This window comes from Lissotriton vulgaris, chromosome 3_1 (genome assembly GCF_964263255.1).
Source record: "Lissotriton vulgaris chromosome 3_1, aLisVul1.2, whole genome shotgun sequence".
NCBI classification, from domain to species: Eukaryota; Metazoa; Chordata; class Amphibia; order Caudata; family Salamandridae; genus Lissotriton; species Lissotriton vulgaris.
Window position 1 is genome coordinate 3,028,418 of NC_141689.1, and position 25,382 is coordinate 3,053,799.

The window sequence follows — 25,382 nt, forward strand, 5'->3', positions numbered from 1 at the left end:
AGAATTCTCCAACATCTGAGGGAAGTGAAAAAGGATAAGATAAGGGGTGAAAGTGAACAGCACCTACTGCACTTACCGGAGACCAGGACCAGGACGCCGCCACCGCCGAGAGTCACTGGGGTAACCGGCGAGGTCCAAGAGCACACGCCGCCACCGGCCGAGAGTCAGCTGGGTCATCCTTCGCGCTGCCGCTCCGGGACAACAACTCCCGGCAGGCTTTGCGGCGGCACGAACTGCTGACGACGCGCCTACACCTGGAGGTGCTGAAAAGCGGCGCAGAGGCTGGCAGAGGGGGTGAAAGCGAACAGCACCTACTGCACTTACCGGAGACCAGGACCAGGACGCCGCCACCACCGCCGCCGAGATTCACTGGGGTAACCGACGAGGTCCAAGAGCACACGTCGCCACCGGCCGAGAGTCAGCGGGGTCATCCTTCGCGCCGCCGCTCCGGGACCACAACTCCCGGCAGGCTTCCCGGCGGCGCGCACTGCTGACGACGCGCCCGCACCTGGAGGTGCTGAAAAGCCGCGCAGAGACCGCCTCGCGGGACACCCGGACGAAGGCCAGACAAAGGGCGGACAGTCTGAGACTATCCGCGACTGGACTGGGCCATACCCCCTGCATTTGAAGTAAGGAATTTTTCTATTAACTAAATTCGCTACTGCTATTGGAAGTCATACTGAGCCCTTTATATTTTTTTTTCCCCCACTCCACGTTCCTGCAGCTTTTGTGACTTGATACATCCCTCTTAAGTGTACTTATTCATTGGATGTCCAATATGCCTAAAAAACTAGCCCCAATCGCCTCTAAAACAATGGACAACTATCTGGTCCAAGTGGTTACAAAAATAAACAGCAACAGGAGACAGTCACTGGGACTAAGCCAGTCTCCTGATCTCCAACTCCTGAGCCCAACTCCATTATCTTCACAGGCAGATACTCCACTGTTGGATGCTCCCTTTGATCAGATAGTCAATAACACGTATATAGGTGATAACGATGACCAAAGTAATGCCCCGGTAGTTGACCTGGAAAATCTTGTTGCAACCGATCCAGAAAAAAATATCAACTCTGATTGTGAGACGTGTGCCCAAATCACAGACGATGACCTCTTTTACTCCTCTGAGGAGGAAACTCGACCTGCCAGAACCTCTAGAAGAACTCAGCCAAAACGAGTAGGTCTACGATCAGGTCTAAGGAAGAAAAGGGCATCTCCTCCAGGGAAAACCAAGGCTAAAAGCACGTAGTATGGGGCTGACAGTGCCAAATGCATTATGGACGATGAACTGTTTCTCAAGATAGCGGATATGATTGATTCTAAAATTAAAACTATAATCAAGCCTCTGGTCGCCAAGATTGACAAATTAAACACTGAAATTGAAAAAATGGGCGCGGTCCAGACTAAGGTAGTGGATGAGGTTGATAAATTGGCAACACTAGTGACAAAAGCAGCCCAGACAACCGAAGAAAATCCTGGGAGTACAACAATGGAGGGGGGCGGCTCGATGACATGTAACCACCCGGCTCAGGTCCACTTAAGCTCTAACAATCATCCTGACGTAACAGATGGTGGGTTAGTAATACCAAATATCACGCCTGCATTACGCCAAGAAATAGATCCTCTTCAATTTATAGAAGAAGCCTCTCCTGTGGTACTGGTGTTGGCTAATGTCCTACCTTTGACGACCAGCCAATTGGAAACTCCAGCTTCATTGTCCAGTAAGGCGCTGCATTGGCTTACAGGGAACATGCAGATGGCGCCAGGAGGGAAACAGCAACTAGCGGGTGAAATCAAGGCAGTGAAAAGGGTTACCTGGATTGGGAACAGACCAAAAAGGTTCAAAGGAAACTGTGTAGCGGTGACTGTTGTTCCCCTCACTTTAAAATTCTTATATGGCGAACAACAAAATGTAACATTTCCTAAGACCCCGGGCCAGTATGGGATACTATAAGAAACAGACGAGGAATAATGGCTTCAGTTAACGAATGGGGTTTGCCTTTGGGAAACAGATATGAGACTATCAGGGCTGAATGAGTATGATTGACTTAAGAGGGGAAATAACATTGCATGCTCTATCCCACCAGGCGAAAACCAAGTGTGAGTTGCTATAGTTCAGTTGAATACCTCGAAAAATGATAGCTCCACACTCCAGACAAATCTAATGAGTAATCAAAGTATTTTGGAGGGTTCATACAGAAATAATGATCTCTATGATCCACCTGTATTTAATAACAATACTAACGAAAATGTTAAAATATCTTTTAACTTGGTGGTAACTGAGAATTGCATGAGTGAAAATATTCCATCTCAAAACCATAGGGTTAGCCAAACTACCAGCATGGAAGAACCTAATGTCAATGTTGATGCTCATTTTACCCTGGTGTCATGGAATGTTGCAGGTCTGAAAAGTAAAATTACATCTCTGGACTGGCTAGCTTTCCTGGATACTAAGGATATAATCCTTTCTCCAGGAAACCCCAGAACCAAAGCATGGTTACCTACATTTTTATATCTCGGCTATTCCGAGCTTACGGGGAAGGTCAAAGGGGGGACTGGTGACATGGGTAAAACAAAATAGTGGGTACTCTGTCTTCCAGTTGGTTACTAATTCCCCTGACATTTTGATAGTCAAACTCCAGCGACATCAGTGTAAAGATCGTTATATCTTTAACATCTATTCAAGGGGCCTTCCAGGTGGGAAAGCCACTGAGGCAATTGATCAACTAGACATTCTTTTTAAACAATATTGTTTGAACGGCAACGCTATAGTTGCAGGTGATTTTAACTGTGGTTTTGAACCCCTAGATAATTATGATATAGACCTTACGTTGGAAGAAAACTGTATTTGGGAAATCCCTCAGTTGTCCCTACCACCTAGTGGTCAGAGGCCGCATTGCAAATAAATGTTATGTGTGGAGCATGGGTTGCGGGCCACTAATGGAAGAACTGGTTCAGATACACTGGGTGCCCCTACCTTCAATAACGGTATATCACACAATTGCATGGACTACATTCTTTATCAACAAGGAGAACTGGTCTAGTCTTATCGATATGTGGATAGAGCCGCGGGCCGAAAGTAATCATGACCCACTAGTTTTGTTATTTAGGCTGTTTGATCTATCTAATAGCAAAGTACAAAGGGATAATGTGCAAATTTCCCTCTCAAATGACTACAGACGTATTAGATGGTCAAACTGTGTTACAAATGAAGAGAGTGTTGCAGGTATGAGGGACTTAACTACCCAGGCTATTACAGATCTAAGGAGTAACTCCGCTGTTGAGGCTCCGGTATCTAACGTTAGCAAGATCCACAATGCGCTTTTTACCATCCCAGGGGACCGGAAGTAGTATCACCAAATGAGGGTGGGGATACTACCACTAAATACTTTAACTGCAAAATGGCGTGGGAACCAAAGTTCGGTGTGCCCCTTTTGCCCTGACCAAAGGGAAAACATAGGGCATGTATTGTTTGCCTGCCCTGAGTATAATGTAACAAGAAAGTCGTGGCTTAAACCGATTTGTGTTCAGTTAGGCCTCAAAACTGATAGTGAGGCAATTAGGATCTTAAGAACTGATACTTCTCAGCCAGTTGTTATAGCCATGTCGAAATTCTTACAATGGATGTGGATAATTCGCGCCCGTAAAATGAGTTTGGAATAACCCCAAGGCCAGTTGTTATATGCTGCTATCCGATTTTGTAAAATGTATTGAGAAATCGATATATTTAACACTGAATGAATTATCATTTTTATACGGTTTTAACTTTTTAAATGTGATATATTTAATCTTTTTGTATTCATGTATGAGCTAGTAAGCTCTTTTTAGATATAGTTGTAATGATTAATTAATTGTGGATCTTATTTTCTATGGGGCGGGGGATGAATTTGTATTTGTAAATGTCTTTTATGATTGAAAAATATCGAATAAAAACTATTTTGATTGATTGATAAGATATATCCCGTTGCCAGGCATATCAACAATATACATGGTCGTAATGTGAATGATAGTATGTATGTATAGTATTATAGGCATTTATATAGCGCACTACTTACCCGGAGGGTCCCAAGGCGCTTCGACCGCTGCGAAATCCTTCCTGGCTTCCCTGAGAGATGGTCCCTTAATGGGTATCTCCAGGGTGAGACCAGGCATCCCCGGCGGTCTGGTGGGGCCGTTAGTGAAGATGAGGCAAGCTAATGCCCAGAGTTGCCGAGTGTGATCGCTGATCAGAGTGGGCACCGAGGCGAGAGAATTATCGAGTCCGCTGACCCTGGTCCAGAAACCTGCCGCACCGGGAATCGAACCCTGGTCTCGGGCCGTCCACTGCTCTCGGGTCTGCGGCCTCTAACCAGTGAGCCACACTACTATTATATAGTATACAATGATCTTGTATACTATATAATAGACCAAATTGCAAAGAATATAAGAGGTGGAAACCGAGAACAGAAACTAAGACAGCTAGAATCTAGGTACATTGTAATATTAAATATACGAATATCCAGGTTAGCCTGAATCGGTAAAGAGTTCCAATATTTGGGGGCGATGTATGAAAAGGTTCTGCTGCCTGTACGGGTTAGCCTGATACGCGGAGTCTTCAGGAGGGCTAGGTCATTAGATCTTAGGTTACGTTCATGTACTTGTTTAAAAAGTTTATTATAAAGATATGCTGGCCCCTCACCTCTAAATGCTTTAAAGGAGAGGCAGCATACCTTAAAAACAGAATTCTTTTTGACAGGTAGCCAATGTAACTGCCTGAGCAAAGGAAGGGAGGGGGATCCAGACGGCGCATTCAAAACCATTCTGGCTGCGGTGTTCTGTATAACTTGCAGTTTTGCCAGAGTGGTGGTGCCTATTTCCGCCAGCAAAGCATTGCGGTAGTTTAGCCTGCTCACTACCATGGCCTGTACCACAGTACGGCGATGTTCTAAAGGAAGATAGGGAATGATTTTACGTAGAAGGCGTGGGAATTGGAGTTGAATATACACACACACACACGGAATCTAAAATTGGAAAACTTGAGATGAATGATCAAATTAAGAAAATGAGGGACGAGATGATACTTAGACTCAACAGAGATGAGGAAGCAATAAAGAAAAGAAAGGCTTTTAAGTTTGAGAGGGACCGAGAGGACTATCAAAATGGGCAGGTTTTCATGTTTGCTCGCCGATATGATGCAGTTGAAGCAAGAGCAAATAGACCACCTCCGAGGCAAGCTAGTGAAACCACCATAACATCATTGTCCGCTTCTGATCAGAGTTCAGCCGCTGAAAGTGATCCAGAAGTGGATGTGACTAGGGATCCTAATTTGGGGTTTACAAAGCTCTCACTGGCACAAGAAGTCAATTGCTTGTGCCAGGATTGCCGAGAAACATTAATACCACGAGTACCTGTGGGCAAAAAAGGCAAAGAGCAAACTTCAAGCGGGGCCAGCGTCGCAAGTGCAACAGCCGAAAACAAAAATGGAGGCTAAAGAGCAACGCGGGGATGTTGGAATCGATTCCAGGGTCGGAATCTGGAACAGCAAAAAACCCCAACTCAGTAATCAACCTGACGGATCTGAAACCAACTGCGGGAGAAGAATCGGTCCTAGGCTTAGCGCCAAGAAACCGTTTGTGTACGTGCGCTTAACAAGTGCTTTTAAAATAACATAACAGGCTTAGGACTGTCCTATTGCCCGCCTTGCAATCTAAACTATGCGGATACAAGAATGGACACTTTTAGATTCATCTGCAAATTGAAACTGAGCAAATTTCATCGGCTGCAACCAAAAATGAAAACTCAACCAGACATCTTTAGTCCCTCAATACTGTCTGCTGGAGATGTGAGTCCTTTGAAGAAATTTGGGCATTACAGAATGAGCAAGGGGAGTCCTCAGATATGGCTGAACCAACAATAGCTGATGATTTAAGTAAATGTATTACTCCTTTTAAACCGAAATCAGTTTTTCAGCCGATAATGGTCCATGACAATTTGGATGTATACCAGGATATGGTGGTACAGGACATAAAAAACTATATACCACCACTAATAAGAGGAAGAACATTATCAGCAAACAGAATCGGTGTTACAAACAACTGATTAGTAAATTGGAGTCACTTCTGATTTCTTAAGAAAAATTTATCAGGTTTTTTGGGGACCAGCTTTGCTTTTAATGACTCTGGATGTTTCTGCCCTTTATACGTCAATAAGGCACTGTGATGGACTCAAAGCGGTTGAACTTATTCTAAACAGACGTCCAATTAATTTTTCCTAGTTTCCTAGCTAGGGGTTATTCTCATCAAGTTTTGATTAATGCCATCAGACGTATAAAGAACATGACAAGGCAGGAAGCATGGATTCCCAGAGTTAAGCATAATTTGGAAAATGACAAAGAACCCAGTATACCGTCTCGTATAATTCTCACTTACAATCGACAACACACGGAACTTAGAAAGATTTTTTTTATCAAAACTGGAACCTGGTAAGAAGTGATCCTATTATCGGTCAAAGTGTAGCAATTAAACCGGTAATGACTTTTAGAAGGTCTCCTTATATGGCTAAAGCTTTAGTCAGTAACAATTTGGAAACGCAATTTTCCAGTACGTGGTTGTCTTTGAGCAAGGGTTTAAAAAAATGTCCCCAATGTAAAGCTTGTCGATTTGGCATCAATAAAACCCATTATACAAGCCCTTTTAAATCAGAACCGATTGCCATCACAAAACGACTGACATGTAGAACTGATTATGCATTCTATGTGCTGGAGTGTCCGTGTGGGTTGCGGTATGTAGGTAGTACCAAGCTACCCACCCACAAACGGATATTCCAGCACATTAGGGCAATCACAGGACGGGATCAAGCATACCCGGTTGCCAGGCATTTCGAAATTAAACATACAGGAAACCCAGCCCATCTCCAGTATTATGTAATAGACACTGTCAAACCAGTGTGGCTCACTGGTTAGAGGCGGCAGACCCGAGAGCAGAGGACGGCCCGGGACCAGGGTTCGATTCCCGGCGCGGCAGGTTTCTGGACCAGGGTCAGCGGACTCGATAATTCTCTCGCCTCGGTGCCCACTCTGATCAGCGATCACACTCGGCAACTCTGGGCATTAGCTTGCCTCATCTTCACTAACGGCCCCACCAGACCGCCGGGGATGCCTGGTCTCACCCTGGAGATACCCATTAAGGGACCATCCCTCAGGGAAGCCAGGAAGGGTTTCGCAGCGGTCGAAGCGCCTTGGGACCCTACGGGTAAGTAGTGCGCTATATAAATGCCTATACATACATTTATACATCTAAACGAGGAGGAGATTGTGAGGCTAAGCTACGTCTCCTCGAAACTAGATTTATACTGGAGCTCTATAGTAAGAATCCCAATGGGCTTAACGATAGGGAAGATCTACATACCTGTTTATAAGCTTTTAAGATGATATATTCTTATAGGTTTTTCGTAAATGCCTGTCCGGGGGTTTTAAGAAATATTTTTGTATGGATATTTTAGTATAGGGACCCAAACAAGCTGACTAACGAAAAGAAGTTATAACATCTAGGGAAATTGTTTATCCCCATAAATGAGCAATAATGTTGCCTCTGTCACCTTTAAGTTTTTTAATTTTCATAATGTGTAACAATAGGATTGTATATACGATTTTGAATTTTCTTGCACTTTATGCGGTTTTTGCACATTTAGGACACTTTTGCACATTAGATCCACTAGGAAGGCCGGTTTACTAAGGTGAAAATGAATTTAAGTAACAGTGCTTTGGTACTTGGCCCACTATGGGCTTTATGAAATCAATAGGCAACAATGGAAGCTTTATTAGCCAAATTATGAATATAACAATATCTTGTACTGTGCAACAGATCAAATATGCTATGTGATGAAGGGCTATACTTATTGATATTATTTTACAAGGTATTCAAATAAGTTGATTAGGGGTACGATTGGAACTATAACAATCTATCCAGGTAAACTCAAGGCGCGCCCCTACACCAGCCTCGGCTCATTTCCGAGCAGCGCTCGACCATTGTGCAGCTATTGATGCTTTTAAAGCCCCGTTTTTTGTCCATTGGTTTATTTTAGATCTGACATTGTCCCCTGTTTTTAGATAGTTGGCCACGCTTACCTGCACTGCTGTCCTCCTAACTTGCACATTAATTGGAATATCTCACCGCATTTTGCGGGTCCCTCGCCCTTGTCTCGGTGGCGGCCATCTTAAGTGAGGAGTGATCCATTCCGCAGTCTAGTCCTCATTTAGGAGGCTCAACCTACATAAATTCCAGTCATGCATACGCGCAGCGTCATCGCACAGCAGGATCGCCGGAGTTACGCCAGAGTTCAGCCCGTCTGAGCCCATTCGCGCTGAGGACGGACTGCAGGTCGGGCTGGACCTGGATCTTACACCTCCATCATCAGTAAAGGTAATTAGGCGATATGCTCCATCGGTGCTATTGGCTCTTAGGCCTCCGGCACGCCCTTGTCTACATCGCTTCACTCCATTAGGGATACTACAGTCCCGCCGCTGTATGACTTGCTCATCCTCATTTCATCCTCCCGTTTTCTGCCCTACTAGTTCTTGCCCTCTCTCCTCAATGTCTATTACCACTCTCAGAACTGGTTTTCTTATGAATGCGCGCTCGCTAATTAAACATAACTTAGCCTTCCACGACTTCGTGGATGAAAGACAGCCAGACTGGGTCTTCATTACAGAGACCTGGGCTACTGACTCCTCCGGCCATGACCTTCTTTTAGCTATCCCAGGGGGCTACTCCCTACATAGGCTGGATAGACCTATACGTAGAGGAGGAGGAGGAATCGCTATTCTTTTTAAATCCTCCCTTTCCTGTACGGTTAAACCGCTATCCTCGCCTCAAGATCGTTTTGAAGCTCTATACCTTTGTATTACATGTGCTCCATCGATCTCTTTCACGGGGATACTGATCTACAGGCCGCCTGGCTATAGAGCTAACTTTGCCTCTGATATACTGAGAATTCTCGAATCCTACTTTGGAAAGCCCTGTCTCACCATCCTGGGCGACCTCAATTTCCATCTCGATGAGGCCGATTCTAAGGACACCCTATCATTGGTTGAGTCTCTTGGAGCCTTGACCTTGTTCAGCTTGTTACCAGTCCCACTCACAAGGCAGGTCACATCCTCTACGGGGTATTCTCCAATGATTCGAGACTTTCCAGCGGCTCACCTTTGCCGTTGGTCTGGACTGACCATCTTGCAGTACCTTTACATCTTGCTCTTCCTACTTCCTATCCCACTAAGAAGGTGACAACTTCTCTCGTTCTCAGAAGAAATCTTAGAAACCTCACGGATGTGGCTCTCGCCTCTAGTTCCTTCCCCTGAGGTTCTCTCCTCTAAAGACGTGGATGAGGCAGCCCAAGATCTGAAGGATTCCATCATTAATGCTGTGGAAAAGCTCGCCCCAGCATCCCTGCGATATGTAGCCCGACGTAAGCCATGGTTTTCTGACCACCTTAGATCATTAAGAGAGGGCTGCAGAAGCAGTGAGAGGAGATGGAGGAAATCCTGGGATCCTAAGGACCGGGAGGCCTATAAGTCTGCTCTGCAGGAGTACAAGCAGAAAGTGATAATGGAGAAGCAGGAATACTTTTCCAATCTTACTAGCTCACTCACTTCCTCTAGGGAGCTTTTCAAAATCGCTGACTCGCTATGCTCCCTTCAACTCCCCGATCCCGTAGTCAGCTCTCAAGATCTATGTAATGACATTGCAGGCTTTTTTCACAACAAAATCCTCGATATCCATACATCATTAGAAGCACAACGTCATTCTCTGGATGAGAATATTCCTCCTGGCATAAGCTCTTTTGAGTCTTTGGATACAGCCCCTTTTAGCTCTCTTACGGAATTTCCATCCCTGTCTCTGGAAGGATTGAATCTTCTACTTGACAGGACAAAATCCTCCTCCCCATTGGACCCACTACCTCTTAAAAAGCTGAAAGAGTGTAGAAGCAGTCTTCTTCCCTCCTTGTTGGAGGTGACGAATAAGGCGATTGCCCAAGGTTCTTTTCCATCGGTATGGAAGAAGGCTATTGTGAAGCCTCTTTTAAAGAAACCTTCACTTGACCCCGGCCTCCTCAAAAAATTTAGGCCCATTTCCCTCCTCCCTGCACCTGCAAAAATACTAGAGGCACATTTGAATTTCCATTTATCTTCCTTTCTCGATGCCTCCGAGTATCTTGACAGCACCCAACATGGATTTCGAAAACATCACAGCACAGAATCTGCTCTCACTTTTGTAGTCGACAACATCCGACGCAAAGTTGACGCTGGTCAAACTACTGTCCTAGTGCTACTAGACCTCACGGCCGCATTCGATACCCTTGTCTCCCGCCATCTTAACATCTCGGCTTAGGGAGGCAGGTGTTACTGGGTAAGCCCTGAGCCTCCTCGGTTCCTTTCTCCTTGATAGGGAACAGAGAGTGATGCTCGGAAACCACCTCTCCCCAGCCAAGTCTTTGCAATGTGGGGTGCCACAGGGGTCGGCACTAAGTCCGACCCTGTTCAACATCTACGTGGCCCCCCTTTCTAGGCTGGTAAGATCGCAGGGGATGGAGGTGGTATCATACGCCGATGACACCCACATCATGGTGTCATTCACTCATTCCTCTGTCACTACATCTGCCTCCAGCTTCAGGTCATGTATGCAACATGTTGCAGACTGGATGGTCATCAACTCCCTGAAGCTGAACGGCGACAAGAAAGAGGTGTTGGTCTTTGGAAAGGACCAAGATGTCTGGTCGAGTGAGTGGTGGCCTTCCTCTCTCGGCACCTGCCCCACTCCCTCTCAATCGGCCAGAAATCTCGGTGTGGTGTTTGATACTTCACTCTCGATGTCTCTTCAGGTGAATCGGACTGTGGCAACCTGTTGGGGCGTGATCAGGATACTCAACAGAATTCGCAGCTATCTGTCCCTTCATGCACGTAAGCAGATTGCAGTCGCCCTTGTTGGCTCCAGGTTAGATTACTGCAATTCTCTATACATGGAGTCCAACAAGGGCCTCATACATCAGCTGCAAACCGTGCAGAATGCTGCTGCACGTTTTGTCCTAGACCTTCCTAAGACATCATCTGCCACCACCGCGAGGAGAGACCTCCACTGGTTGCCTGTCCAGCACAGAATCTATTTTAAAATTCTGTGCTTGACGTACAGAGCTCTCGAGGATGGATCTAAAGGCGCTATCAGCTCCCTACTTACCCGCTACCATCCCACAAGGTGCCTTCGCTCTGCGGGACTACTTCAGCTTGCTGTCCCTCGCTTCAGGCTTACCAGATGGGGAGCCCGAGCCTTTTCCGTCGCTGCCCCTCAGCTCTGGAACACCGTGCCTATGGAGATTAAAACTCTACCTTCTCTAGACTTGTTCAAAAAGGCCTTAAAAACGTGGTGCTTTTCAAGAGCCTATTCAGGATGAACTGCTTGGTCTTTGTTATGAGCTGTTTTTTGTTTAATTAGGCGCCTTGACGCCCACTGGGCTAAGTTTGCGCACGACAAGACTCCTTTCATTTCATTTCCCTTGTTTTCATTGGCATAACTTCAATTTTTATCTATTTTATAAGCCCTATAGCGTATAATTGGCCTACTGAGAGGCTTAAGACCTGTGCTCAAATTTTTCGATGCCCCAACCAGACAGCTGGTAATCCAGGCTACTATCATCTCTCGCCTGGATTACGCAAGCTCTCTTCTGGTTGGGGCTAACCAGGCTGAGCTTACTCGCCTGCAACGGATTCAAAATGCGCCGGCCAGAGCGATTGTTGGCCTGCCCAGATTTTGCCCGGTGACGAGTGTTCTTCGTTCCCTACACTGGCTTCCAGTGAGGAAGCGTATTCTTTTTAAGCTCCTTTGTCTTACCTTTAAGATCTTGAGAGGTATAGGCCCTGAAATTCTGTCCAGCTGTTTCTCCTATGTCCTTGCACGCGCCCTCCATTCTCAAGGACAGGCCTTTGCTGTAGTCCCTAGATTTAGGCTCAGCCGTATGGGAGGACGCTCCTTCAGCGTAAAAGCTGCACTAACCTGGAATTCTCTTCCAGTTGATATCCGTTTGCTGGAGGACCTCACGACCTTCCGGAAAGCAATAAAAACTTTTCTGTTTTAGCTGTCCCTTTTAGTCTTCTTTTCCCTGTTGTGTTATGTTTCTCCTTGTCTATGCGCCAGGACGCTCCTTGGCTGGAGTAGCTGTGCGCACAATAAAAAACAATAACATAACATAATGTCTGATGTTTTATAGTACCAACAGTATTATACTTTACATGGTGATCTTCCGTAGTTTGCACAGTCTTTTGTCTATGTTTAGGCTTACAACTCATTTGCACTGAATTGGTTCAATTATGTCATGCGCTGGCACTTTAAAAAGCCTTCAGGATCTCACGTAGTATGTCATGTGATCACGCTTCAGAGGGAAGCGAAACGCGCCATGGCGGGCGCACTGGGCACAATAAAGAGTGTTTAATACTTTGCACCAGCAAATTGCGGGTCTACTCTTCGTCATTTTTGCTTAAAGAAGGTCAGCAAGTGGTGGTGACGATTTCTCTCATACATACACATACATACATACATATACACACACACACAGGATTGCGGGCCCAACTATGATGAGTTCAACGCTATTTGCAGATGCATCAATATGGACATTTCACAAACACAAATAGCAATGCATATGAAGGGTCACAACCTGGAAGAACGTGCAATTGTTATAACATAGCAGACTTCACTGTGATACAATTGTAAGAAATAGCAGCGCCTTCATATAGCACATTGAGACACTGAAAACAGTACTTGAGACAAAAATACTGTCATTAATTCACCAGCAGCACAGCATGAAACATAAATAAGTACCTTGCGTCAATTTCAATACCACAATAAGAAAAACCAGACAGGGACAAAATTTTGACCGTAACAAAAGAAATTCCTTAGCCCACTTCATAGCGCATGCCATTGTAGGACATGGGGAAGACCTGCACGATGCATAGGACTACGTGACCCCGATAGTCTGCCAATATCGGCTCTGGGACAAAGATGATATTTTGTGCAGAAAAAAAAGTAACAACTTGACAACTACTAGCCTTCTTTGGCCAAATTGCGAGCTACAGCTAATTTTCAAGATCCAGTTTTTTGTTTATTGTCCAAATTGCAAAGATTCACATCCAGTGGCTTAGCGTACCATCTGGATCACACCCAGCGGTCCAAGTGAACCTGTTTCACTTCTTTCAGATACCAGACGGGCTTTAAGAAATACCACTGAGAAAACCCCTTTAGACTTAAAATAGGATTGAGGAGCTGACCCTATATCACATCTAGGGCCTGTGCATACCATCTCGTTCACGCCCAGCAGCCCAAGTAGTGAAGCCTCAAGCCTGTATCACATCCAGGGGTCCAAGCAAATAAACCTCCCCCTTTCAGGCGTGCTATCGAAAAAAGGTGGTCTTCAAGGCCGCCTTGCGACTACTCAGTTCAGACACATAATATATGTATTATGTCAGATTTCTGTTGGTGGCAGGGCGTGTAGGTTATATTTTTACACTTCTTCCAAATTTGCCATTTGCCAAATGCTGGGGACTAAGGATCAGATGTGGTATCTTACTCTCTGCCAGCAGGCTCAGGACGGACATCCGCCTTGCGAATTCACTTAACTTCCAATCAATTGCGGCGCGTGCTCACCTTCCTTGCTGCGCAGATGCAAATTCGTCCAGGCTTGGTACTTTTCCTTTGGCTGCAGTCAGGTCCGAGGTACCAATCTCTCCTATCTGGCTCGCCAAAAAGTTGCTCGAATATCAGTTTACCTAAAAAAAAAAAAAAAAAAATAAAAGACAAGAGGCGTTTGGAAAAACAGGAACAGTTGGTTTCATTAAACACTTCGGCCGGGAACACAGATACAGAAACGGGTCTGAGGACTGTCTCAAAGTACAATCAATTAGCACACATTTTTGAAACACTTCTCTGGGTATCGTAAAGTGTTTCAGACGATCCTTTTTAGCTAAAAGAATGCAGCCCTTGTTTTTGGAGTCATAAATTAGGCTCCTGATGACAAATGTAGTTGGGCCGCGACAAAAAGGGCCAGTGGGTAACGTGTCCAGATGTCCGGCATAAGTGATCGCTGCATGTACTACGTGTGTGTGTCTGGATTGGCAGTGGGTTACTAACTTCATGTGGCATCTGACTTTATGGAACACACGCACTGGGACCCATGTCTCTCGGCCATTGCGGTGTCGCTACGCTGATCTGTGAGATTGACCGGAGTTTCCTATTTGCATGTTTGTCTGTCTGCTACGGGCCACTCCATCTGTGATTTATCAATCAGTAACCCCAGGCCTAGGTCCCAGAGCCTGCCTGACCACGTTCTTCTGAGTCAGGGTTCATGGACAGTTTATGTTGTGCAAATTTGCTAATAGTGATGAGATTTCGTTCGTATATGCGAATGGGTCATTGTGCATATTGACATTGATTATATACGGGTGCGCGGAGAATGCAGTAGTGAGTATTGGCCAAACTGCAATTTTTAAGTGAACTACGATACAGTTTATAATTTTGTACTATCTAGTATATCTATCGGCACCGGTTTGTAAACTCATCAGTTGACACACAGCAGCTTTCAGCATACTTATAGATACACATGCACTAAAGGTTTGTGTGTAACACAGATCATCAAGTTTTCATTCCCATTTTCACACGGATTGGGGTATATTGAACATGAACAGCACTGAGTTAGTACTTAACGGACACTTTTCGGTTTCATACAGAATATCACGCTTTTCACAGCGGCTCTTGGTGGTTGGTTCAATCATCGTTATGTAGATTAAGCACATCTTTCTTTGTACACGCACTTAAGCAAGGCAAAGCGACATGCACTAAACGCAATGATAGGCATCAGACCGATTTGTTGTTGTAGAGATTCCTTAGGTGCACATAGACAGCGATATGTTGTTTCATTGCAGAGACCCCCGGACGAAGGGTCACAATACCAGAAATAAACTGGGAAGTTGAAGTTGCAGTATAATGAGACTTTTTTTCTGTATATATATATATCTTGAACTATGGGCGATTTACAACTTCCGATCAGTGCTAAAGTGCACTGTGTGCGCCCAGGGCTTATAATGAAAATGCTACTTGTGGGCCAGTTATGTGCCGGAATTAGGCCCATGTAGCAATGCTGCACGTTTTCTTACATTACCCTCTTTTTGCACAATAACATTTTACGATAACCATTTCCCCTTATGTGTGTGCGACAATGTTGGCTCAGTTTCTTTGAAACTACTTTACTTACAACGTACGCTTCGCGCAACACTATCCGGACGCCTCGGACACTGAGTAAAATGCCTTTGCGCACGTTGTACGAATGTTGTTCTATCTTCTTCCACGGGGCGACAGGGCCATCTACATATCTTAAACAGTGCTACTCTGCATATATATCGCAAGGAGGCTTTATATGATAAATAAGCATTTCCACGGGTTAGCTAGAGGAGACAATTCTGCTGACATCGAGAGGTCCCTGCATGGCGAGGCTTCGCTAAGCAGCTGCCTAACATCTCCATGAGAGGTGTCTAGTTTGTGATCAAGACGCACTCCTACATTCTGTCACGCAAGGTAATGGGATTGGACCACCATTGTGGTTGAGGATGGGGGGCGGGGGGGGAATTCTTGGCTATACACACACACACACACACACACTCTAGATGCACAGAGTTGGGATTGCATAGTAGGAATACGCCTGATTATGATCTTGTTTTATAAGTCTGCATATATACATTGTTTTAGCACCACTGTAGAACTATACCTGCTATTTACTATTTTGGTGATTGTAATCACTTTCATCTGCTTCGGTCTACTGATTATCGCAGAACATGTATTCTATACAAGAATAACTTTGGTTCAATAAGTATATTGAAGAACAAGAGTGCACGAGTGACTGAGCGAAAGGGTTATTATATCTGCTACCATGGTTCTGGAGGGGTCATGTTTGGTGGTTGTCAAACCATTTTGCTCCCTTTTAGGTTAGGTGGGCTTATGGTGGCACTGTGAGGTAGCTGGTTTCTTGGCCAACATATACTTCAGGGGTGCATGGAATCAGTCTAGGCACCTCACCCTAAGTTTTTTGTTCACAAACCCACAGATCCTACGTATTAGTGGGAACTACACGACATGGCACCAGCTTTGGTTGGGTTCTTATTTTATGGTTCACTCGGAGTAGTTCAATCGAGCCTTCTCAGAGACTCCTACTCAACTCCAAACCGGAGAAGTCAGTGGTGGTAGGGAAAGCACCCTCAGCTGGGTATGTAGACATGAAGTATAGGCTGGAGGTTGTTCAAGCTTGAAGGAAAAATAATTCCCACATTGTATTAACCCGCTCAGTAATTCATTGGTTTTATGAATGGGACTAAGCAGACCAGGCACTAAACCTTGCAGGGAACTGCAGCTATGCAGTTGCTCTAAAGTTATTAATTTTTGGCCTCCTGGCTATGGATGGAGAGGTCAACTTCGTTGAGGCACCCGAAGCATTTAGGACAGAGATATTGGATTCCTGGGTTCAACTCCCAGCTACAAATGCTCATATACAATTATTTCATACCTACATTGAGGATAAAACACCAAAGGGATACACTCCATATGAAGACAGATTCCTCTATCTTACCAAGAACATATTAATTGGTTTAAAGGCGCCCTCCCACACACAAAAGAAAATGTGAGACTCTGTACACTCAGTAAGGAAGGAGCGACATGGCCGGCGTTAGCTGCATACACATCTCATCCCGACACTCCTAATCTAACAGTAACAGAAATGCAGACTGTAGTAATCTACCTGCTATCTATTATATCTTGCACGTTCATACTATGTCATTTCCCATTCCCATACCAATAGAATGTTTAAGTTTGAATATTCACTTGTTCTTCTGTCTTGGCAGTTTCCTGGGAGCTGCTGAGACTAATGGTCATTAAAGTACTTTTATCCCATCACATTTGTCTGGGTGGACATAACTTCCCATAGCCTATATGGAGAATTAGTAAAAATGTACAGAAATCTGACAGTTCATAATGTGAAAACGGAGAGTAAAGGACTGCTCAAGCTGTACAACCAAAACTGGCTACTACTAGTATCAGCCGACAAACACTGAATGCTGTTATGGGAAAGATTCCTACCAGGCGCAAATTCGAGTCTGGATAGCACAAAAAAACAAGCTAGCTTGAAACATTATTTCCCCATACAGGCCTACAGAATACTGTATTAGCTTGCCGATGGCGATGGCTTTTCTGGTGGGATCGGATCAGGGAGAAATCATGGACAAAAAATAGCATTTGGCCTGTCTCGTAAATAAGGCTCCCTGTTTTCAGTTTTCACAGATAAATACAGACCGAAAACATTCATTTTCTTGTTCGTATTTATTTTTATATGTGAATAAAAACGGAAATTGGGTTGTTTTTTGAGCAATTCTAAATCTTGTCTGCCATGACAATAGCTGTGTGGATTGATGGGCAAGGGAGCTAAAAAATTATTTTTTTTAAAAAGTAATTTTGGTGAAGAAGCTGTAACAGCAGGAGACATGCACACGTTGATAGTGAAATTTGCATATCTTCCTATAAGTGCTTTGATTTCAATTCAAAAATCTTTATTCGACTATTAAAAAACAGCCATAAAAGCACAGACAATATAATACATAAAAATTGGCGCATATTAAAAAAGTACAGACATTGGTGTCAGCCATTATTAATCTATAACACAAAGCTTTCCCTTGCAGAAATGGATTTTAAAATAAACATGGCAGTGCTAAAACATGTCAAAGGATCTTCTAGGCTTACAAGGAATTTCATAGCCAATTCAAGGAAACTGATTCCACGGTTAACAAACAAGGGCTTCAAATAAAAATTCCTAAAATTACAGTTAAATTTGCAGAATATAAGAGTGCAGCGTGCTTTGTTTACTCTTATCACAAGGACAGGGCACCTTATCTGGGGACGTTCTTTATTTTTGGGAAAGCAACACAATAATGTACAATACCACATCTCAGCTGCAATAAAACGAACTGATGCTGCGGGTGAGTCACATGCAACAGATAACCATTAATTCCCTCTTCTAACATATAGGTTTTGTATAAAGCCACAGTTGGTTTACTTAGTTCCATTTTTGCTCTACAGTTTTCTCTAAATGACAAGAAGGAGGCCTTAAGTTCTTTCTTTTTAAAAGTTTGTATTTTTCCAGGGTTCGACCATAACGAAATATTAAATAAATTTCCCAGTGTAGTATTAATTTAGGTCAACCAGGGAATTTTCGGAGCATCGTCCAGGTTTAAGCAGTTTCTTCATTTTTCCAGATTTGGGCCCATAATAACAAGTTTCCTGCCATCAAGATGTCCTCTAAAAATTGCAGCCCCACCTCATGATGTGAGATGGTATTCGATACAGAGGACGGTAAAAACAACAAGTGTTTTATAACAACATTTTTCTTCTATTTGTAAAGCAGCAATATTTGGGTATCCCCAAAGTCCTGCCCCATATATAGCAGTAATTACTCCTTTAGCTTTATAGATGGCAACCATCTCCTTAATAGGTCGTTTTCCCAATTTGGCCGCAAATTTAAAAATCCCTTGGTTGGCCCAACTCATTTTTAGGTTTTGACTGGCGATGCGTACTTCGTACGCATGCGCCAAAAAACCTTTTGATGTGTGTGTGTGGGGTCGGGAATACACCCCCTCCTCCCATTGGCTAGCTCCATAAATGGAGGCTAGCCATTGGGAGAGGGCTCCGTCTGTCAATCTCGGACCAGATTCGGGGGCGTTCCCGAGAATTTTTGGCTTTTGGCTACGTCAGCCGAAAGCCTCTTCTCGGGAACGCCCCCGAATCTGGTCCGGCATTGAGCCGGCACTTTTATTTGCCTTATGCACTCTGCATTTACCGGTGCGTTTTCTGTGTGTGCGAGCAAGTGTGGTACAGAGTGTGTTTTTTTGTCTTTGTTTTGTGTTTGCGCGTGTGCTTCTTTCTGTGCTAGTGTTTTTATGCGTGCTTGTCTGAGCATATATACGCCTGCGTGTGTGATACTTTCTCTGTATGTGTGCTTCTGTGTGTGTTTCTGCCTGTGTGATTATCTGTAAGTGCGTAATCGTGATTTTGTTTTTTTTTGTGGGTGCAGTTTTTGTGTTTCAGTGTTTGTGGTTTCGTGTGTGTGTTTGTGTACACAAGCTTGTGTATTACAATTTACAATGTGTGTTTTTGTCTGTGTGCGCGTAGGTGTGTGTACTTCTATGTGTGCCTGTGTTTCTGTGAGTGTGTATAGGTACTTCTGTGTGTGATTCTCTGTATGTGTGCATCTGTGTATGTGCGTGATTGTGATTATGTGGGTGTGTGTTTCCGTGAGTGATTCTATGTGTATGTTTTAGTGTGCCCGATTCCGTGTGTGATCTCAAGAAGTCCAAGAAACTCTGCCGCTCCCTTGAAAAAGCCTGGAAAAAAGACCCAACCACCAGCACCGAGGACGCCTTCAAAAACGCCACCCGCACTCACCACCAACTGATCCGAAAAGCCAAGAAAACAGCATTCAAGGATCGACTTGACAACAACGCCCACAACAGCAAGGAACTTTTCAACATCGTCAAGGAATTTTCCAATCCCTCGGCCAACTCCAACGACATCACCCCCTCTCAAACCCTCTGCGACTCCCTAGCATTATTCTTCCACAACAAGATCGCAGACATCCACAACAGCTTTGACAACCAACCCGGAAATCAACCCACCCTACCATTTGCTGTTCATCCTCCCCCCGTGAACATTCTCAACGATTGGAACCCAATCTCCACTGAGGACACCATCCGCCTGATGAATTCAATCCACTCAGGATCCCCCACAGACCCATGCCCTCACCACATCTTCAACAAAGCAGACTCCGTCATAGCTCCGCACCTCAAAGACGTCATCAACTGCTCCTTCAACTCCGCCACCTTCCCGGAAGACTGGAAACACGCTGAACTCACCGCCCTTCTGAAAAAACCAACAGCGGACCCCACCGAACTCAAAAATTACCGTCCCATCTCGCTTCTCCCATTCCCGGCCAAAGTCATCGAAAAAGCTGTCAACAACCAGCTCGCCTCCTTCCTCGAAGCCAACAAATCCCTCGACCCCTCACAATCTGGCTTCCGAGCAAAACACAGCACTGAGACCGCCCTCATCGCAGCAACAGACGACATTCGAACGCTACTGGACAATGGAGACACAGTCGCCCTCATCCTCCTCGACCTCTCCGCAGCCTTTGACACAGTCTGCCACAGCACCCTCCTACAACGCCTCTATAACATCGGAATCCAAGGAAAAGCACTTGAATGGATCACCTCGTTCCTCACCGGAAGAACCCAGAGAGTCCGCCTTCCTCCATTCAAGTCCGAGGCCTCTGAAGTCATCTGCGGCGTACCACAAGGATCCTCACTCAGCCCCACCCTCTTCAACGTATACATGAGCCCCCTCGCGGCCATCGCCCGCCAACACAACCTCAACATCATCTCTTACGCGGACGACACTCAACTGATCCTCTCTCTCACCAATGACCCCAGCACCGCCAAAACTAACCTACACGAAGGAATGAAAGAAGTTGCCGAATGGATGAAACAAAGCCGTCTGAAACTGAACTCAGACAAAACAGAAGTCCTCATCTTAGGCACATCCCCCTCCGCATGGGATGACTCCTGGTGGCCGGAAGCCCTCGGAAAAGCCCCCATCCCGACAGACCACGCACGGAACCTAGGCGTCATCCTGGACTCTTCACTCTCAATGAACAGACAAGTCAGCGCCGTATCCTCTTCCTGCTTCAACATTCTTCGCATGCTCAGAAAAACATTTCGCTGGATCCCCTCCGATACAAGGAAAACAGTCACCCACGCTCTGGTCACGAGCCGACTGGACTACGGAAACACCCTCTACGCGGGTACTACCGCTAAACTCCAGAAGAAACTCCAACGAATCCAAAACGCCTCAGCCAGGCTCATATTAGACCTCCCACGCAACAAACACATCTCTGGCCACCTTAAAGACCTCCACTGGCTACCCGTCAATAAGAGGATCACTTTCCGACTGCTTACCCACGCACACAAATCACTCTACGACATCGGACCAGACTGCCTCAACTCACAACTGTCCTTCTACACCCCCTCCCGACAACTACGTTCTTCCAACCAAGCCCTCGCCACTGTACCTCGCATCAACAAAACCACCATGGGAGGCAGATCCTTTTCATACCTGGCTGCCAAAACATGGAACTCACTCCCCGCCTACCTTCGCCTTACCCAGAACCACCTAGCGTTCAGAAAGCAACTTAAAACGTGGATATTTGACAAGTAATCCTCCTCCCCTTCCTAAGCGCCTTGAAACCCTCTGGGTATGTAGTGCGCTTTACAAATCCTATGACTTGACTTGTGTTTCAACGCATCCTCAACGGTTTGTAAGCGCCACATGAATACAATTTGCTTTATTAGGTGTGCTTGATTCCGAATGTGTGCTTGTCTGTGTGTGAGGATCTGTGTGCTTCTGTTTGTGGCTTCCGTGCGCGTGCATTTCTGGATGTGTGCGCGCGCACGTGCAGATGACTGGGGCAGGAGAGCTTGTATCACCCCTGTTTCTAAACAGATGACCATTGTGCCTTTAAGCAGCGCCATTAGCCCGCGTGCTAATCTAGCCGGCGTGTGTCCGGATAGATAGCCACTGATTGGCTGCGGGCTGATTGTCATTGTTTTTTTTTTTTAAATGGAAGTCACACAGGGCCTCTCAGGTGCCCCAAAAGTTTCCATTGATGGATGTGCTTTTGGCCCGGGTTGGTCATTAAGTCTGGGAAACATTTTGAGGAGAAGTAGGTGGTTATGAAAGTCAGGGGTGTAAAATGGCATTGCACCCTCATCTGCCCTCCCCCCCCCCCCCCCAAACCTCTCCTTTCTCTAATATGGGAGTCTGCCTCTATATTAGAGTGTGTAAAACTACATCTCTTCATGTTGCTCCTGTACCCCAAAACAGCCCCCCCCCCCTTGGAGGGAGAGGGTGTAAATGCAGGGTGTGTAAAATGGCACCTCTTCATGTTGCCCTCTGTGCCCCGGGATGCCCCCCCCACCCCCTCCGTAAGATGACACCTGCCTCACCTTGCAGGGAGAGGGTGTAAATGCAGGGTGTGTAAAATGGCATCTCTTTATGTTGCGCTCTGTGCCACACGACGAGCCCCCCCCCTCTTTGCAGGGAGAGAGTGTAAGTGCAGAGGGTGGTAGCTCAGCCTTGGTGTTGGAGGTCCATGCCGTCAGGGGACACCCCTGCTCATCCTTGTATTGTTTTTCTGAAACCGATCTCCCCCTCCCCTGCACAGCTAGACATCTGCCCCTCTGACAGGAGAGCCTCCCCGCGCAGCTGGACATCTGCCCCTCTGACAGCGAGAGCCCCCCCCCTTGCACAGCTGGACATCTGCCCCTCTGACAGCGAGAGCCCCCCCCTTGCACAGCTGGACATCTGCCCCTCTGACAGGAGAGCCCTCACCCCTGGATGACCCTGAATGTTACACCCAAAGTTGACGATGTGTCGGCTAGGGACACTGCAGAGCCACCCGAGCAGTGCAGAGTCCGGGGCACGGCACACAGACCCAGCGGGGCACGGCACACAGACCCAGCGGGGCACGGCACACAGACCCAGCGGGGCACGGCACACAGACCCAGCGGGGCACGGCACACAGACCCAGCGGGGCACGGCACACAGACCCGCCAGGGCACTGCACACAGACCCGCCAGGGCACTGCACACAGACCCGCCAGGGCACTGCACACAGACCCGCCAGGGCACTGCACACAGACCCGCCAGGGCACTCCACACAGACCCGCCAGGGCACTCCACACAGACCCGCCAGGGCACTCCACACAGACCCGCCAGGGCACTCCACACAGACCCGCCAGGGCACTGCACACAGACCCGCCAGGGCACTGCACACAGACCCGCCAGGGCACTGCACACAGACCCGCCAGGGCACTGCACACAGACCCGCCAGGGCACTGCACACAGACCCGCCAGGGCACTGCACACAGACCCGCCAGGGCACTGCACACAGACCCGCCAGGGCACTGCACACAGACCCGCCAGAGCACTGCGCACAGACCCGCCAGAGCACTGCGCACGGACCCGCCAGAGCACTGCGCACGGACCCGCCAGAGCACTGCACACAGACACACCAGGGCAGCAGGGCCGGCTTTAGGCATGTGGACCTGCACAGGGCCACCAAACCCCAGGGGCCACCACACCAATATATATCATTAATATAATAATCCTTTGAGGATGGATACATATTTGCGTGGCGGCACCTGGCAGGTATTTGGCGGCCTCCGGCTCTGTTCCACTTCCAAACACCCTGACCCCCCCTCTTCACTGGCCTCCGCGCTCCGCCCCGACCCGAACCCTTCTTCCGGGGCCCCCTACCTATGCTCCCTGCCCAGGGCCGCCATGAGCCTAGAGCCACCCCTGAGGGCAGTGCACACAGACCCACCAGAGCACTGCACACAGACCCACCAGGGCACTGCACACAGACCCACCAGGGCACTGCACACAGACCCACCAGGGCACTGCACACAGACCCCCCACCAGGGCACTGCACACAGACCCCCCACCAGGGCACTGCACACAGACCCCCCACCAGGGCACTGCACACAGACCCCCCACCAGGGCACTGCACACAGACACACCAGGGCACTGCACACAGACACACCAGGGCACTGCACACAGACACACCAGGGCACTGCACATAGGGCACTGCACACAGACCCACCAGAGCACTGCACACAGACCCACCAGAGCACTGCACACAGACCCACCAGAGCACTGCACACAGACCCACCAGAGCACTGCACCACCCCCACTCCCCACTCCCATAATGGCCCTGTGCACAGATTACATTCCGACACTGCACACAGAACTACCAGAACACTGCAGATACATCTCACCAGACACTACACACAGACCCACCCAGACCGCTTTCACAGATCACACTGGCAATGCACACAGAGATTACATCGGAGACTGCACACGGATCACACTGCACACAGACCACACCGGACACTGCACCGAAATCTATCAGGGCGGTGCACACCGACCCCCAGAGATCCTGTGCCCAGATTACACTGTGGCACTGCACACGTACCTCACCGGATGATACACACAGAAGCACCCGGACACCTCGCTCAGTTTTTCTTACACTGCACACAGACCCACCTCTGACATCGGACACGTCACACCGGACGCTGCAGACAGACCCGCCAGGATGCTGTGCACAAATCACACTCTGGCACTGCAGACAGGTTACACCGGACACTACACAGATCACGCTCGGGCACTTCTGCACACAGATCACACTGCACACAGATCACTCCGGACACTGCAGAGAAATCTATCAGGGCGGTGCACACCGAACCCCAGAGATCCTGTGCCCAGATTACACTGTGGCACTGCACAAAATTACCCTAAAGGGACGTAAAAAAGTGCTGGGCATAAATGGGGTCCCTATTGACTTATTCAAAGACAATAGATTGGTGATCCCCACTATTATTCAACGTATTGAGGAGTGCAGAATACACTGACCCCCTGCTTCTTGGTCTAACTCAGTCATTGCCCTATTTTCATGTTGATCCCCAGTGTGTGTGGGGGGTCTTGCAGTGTGTGGGGGGGGGGCTCGCAGTGTGTGGGGAGGGCTTGCAGTGTGTGGGGGGGCTCTGTGTGGGTGTGTGGGGGGGCTCTGTGTGTGGGGGGCTCTGTGTGGGTGTGTGTGTGGGGGGGCTCTGTGTGTGTGTGTGGGGGCTCTCTCTGGGTGTTTGTGTGTGGCATTTGCGAGAGATTAAGCTATTGGCATTGTAAATGACAATGCCATTTATTTATGTTAGAAAAAAACAAATAAAAAAAATGTCAAGAGCAATGCCAATAGCTCTAACTTTAACAAAGGCAAAACCATTGCATTGTAAATGCTTGTTAACTTTTGTATTTATGATATGTTGGGACCATGGACCGTTATCTGAAAACAGCATACCAAAGTAGGAGAAAGAGTTTACTGTACAAATTAGGGTACCGTCTATTTGAGAGGTTCTACAAGGTTTCTTTTTTAGGCCCACATACCATGGTTAACGTTTTTGATTTGTTGAAGTGCATTGATTTATCTTCTGTGGATGTTTATAGCATTGAAACCTAGTAGGCATGCAAGCATGAATGCATATATACCGGTTAAATACGGAAATATACTAATTTTAGCTTCATTTTTCCACAAAACCCAAAACAAATATGGATAAATACAGATAAAAGTAGCAAAAAAGTAAGTATGGATAAATACAGACGAAATGGCAAAAAATGTAATACTATAAAACCGGGACCCCCTTTCAAAGTGTACCTGTCATGGCTGTCGAAG

At 46.7% G+C, this 25,382-nt stretch overlaps 1 protein-coding gene across 4 annotated transcripts in view; it reads right to left on the reverse strand.

Annotated features, from left to right (window-relative positions):
• LOC147725798 (uncharacterized) overlaps positions 1 to 25,382 on the reverse strand; it is a 91,954-nt gene that overhangs the window by 61,588 nt on the left and 4,984 nt on the right. For all 4 annotated transcript variants that reach the window (XR_015309251.1, XR_015309252.1, XM_086959946.1 and 1 more), the window contains exon 2: positions 13,662 to 13,783. The gene's annotated coding sequence lies outside the window, so the exon portion shown is untranslated. The remainder of the gene's footprint in view (positions 1 to 13,661; positions 13,784 to 25,382) is intronic.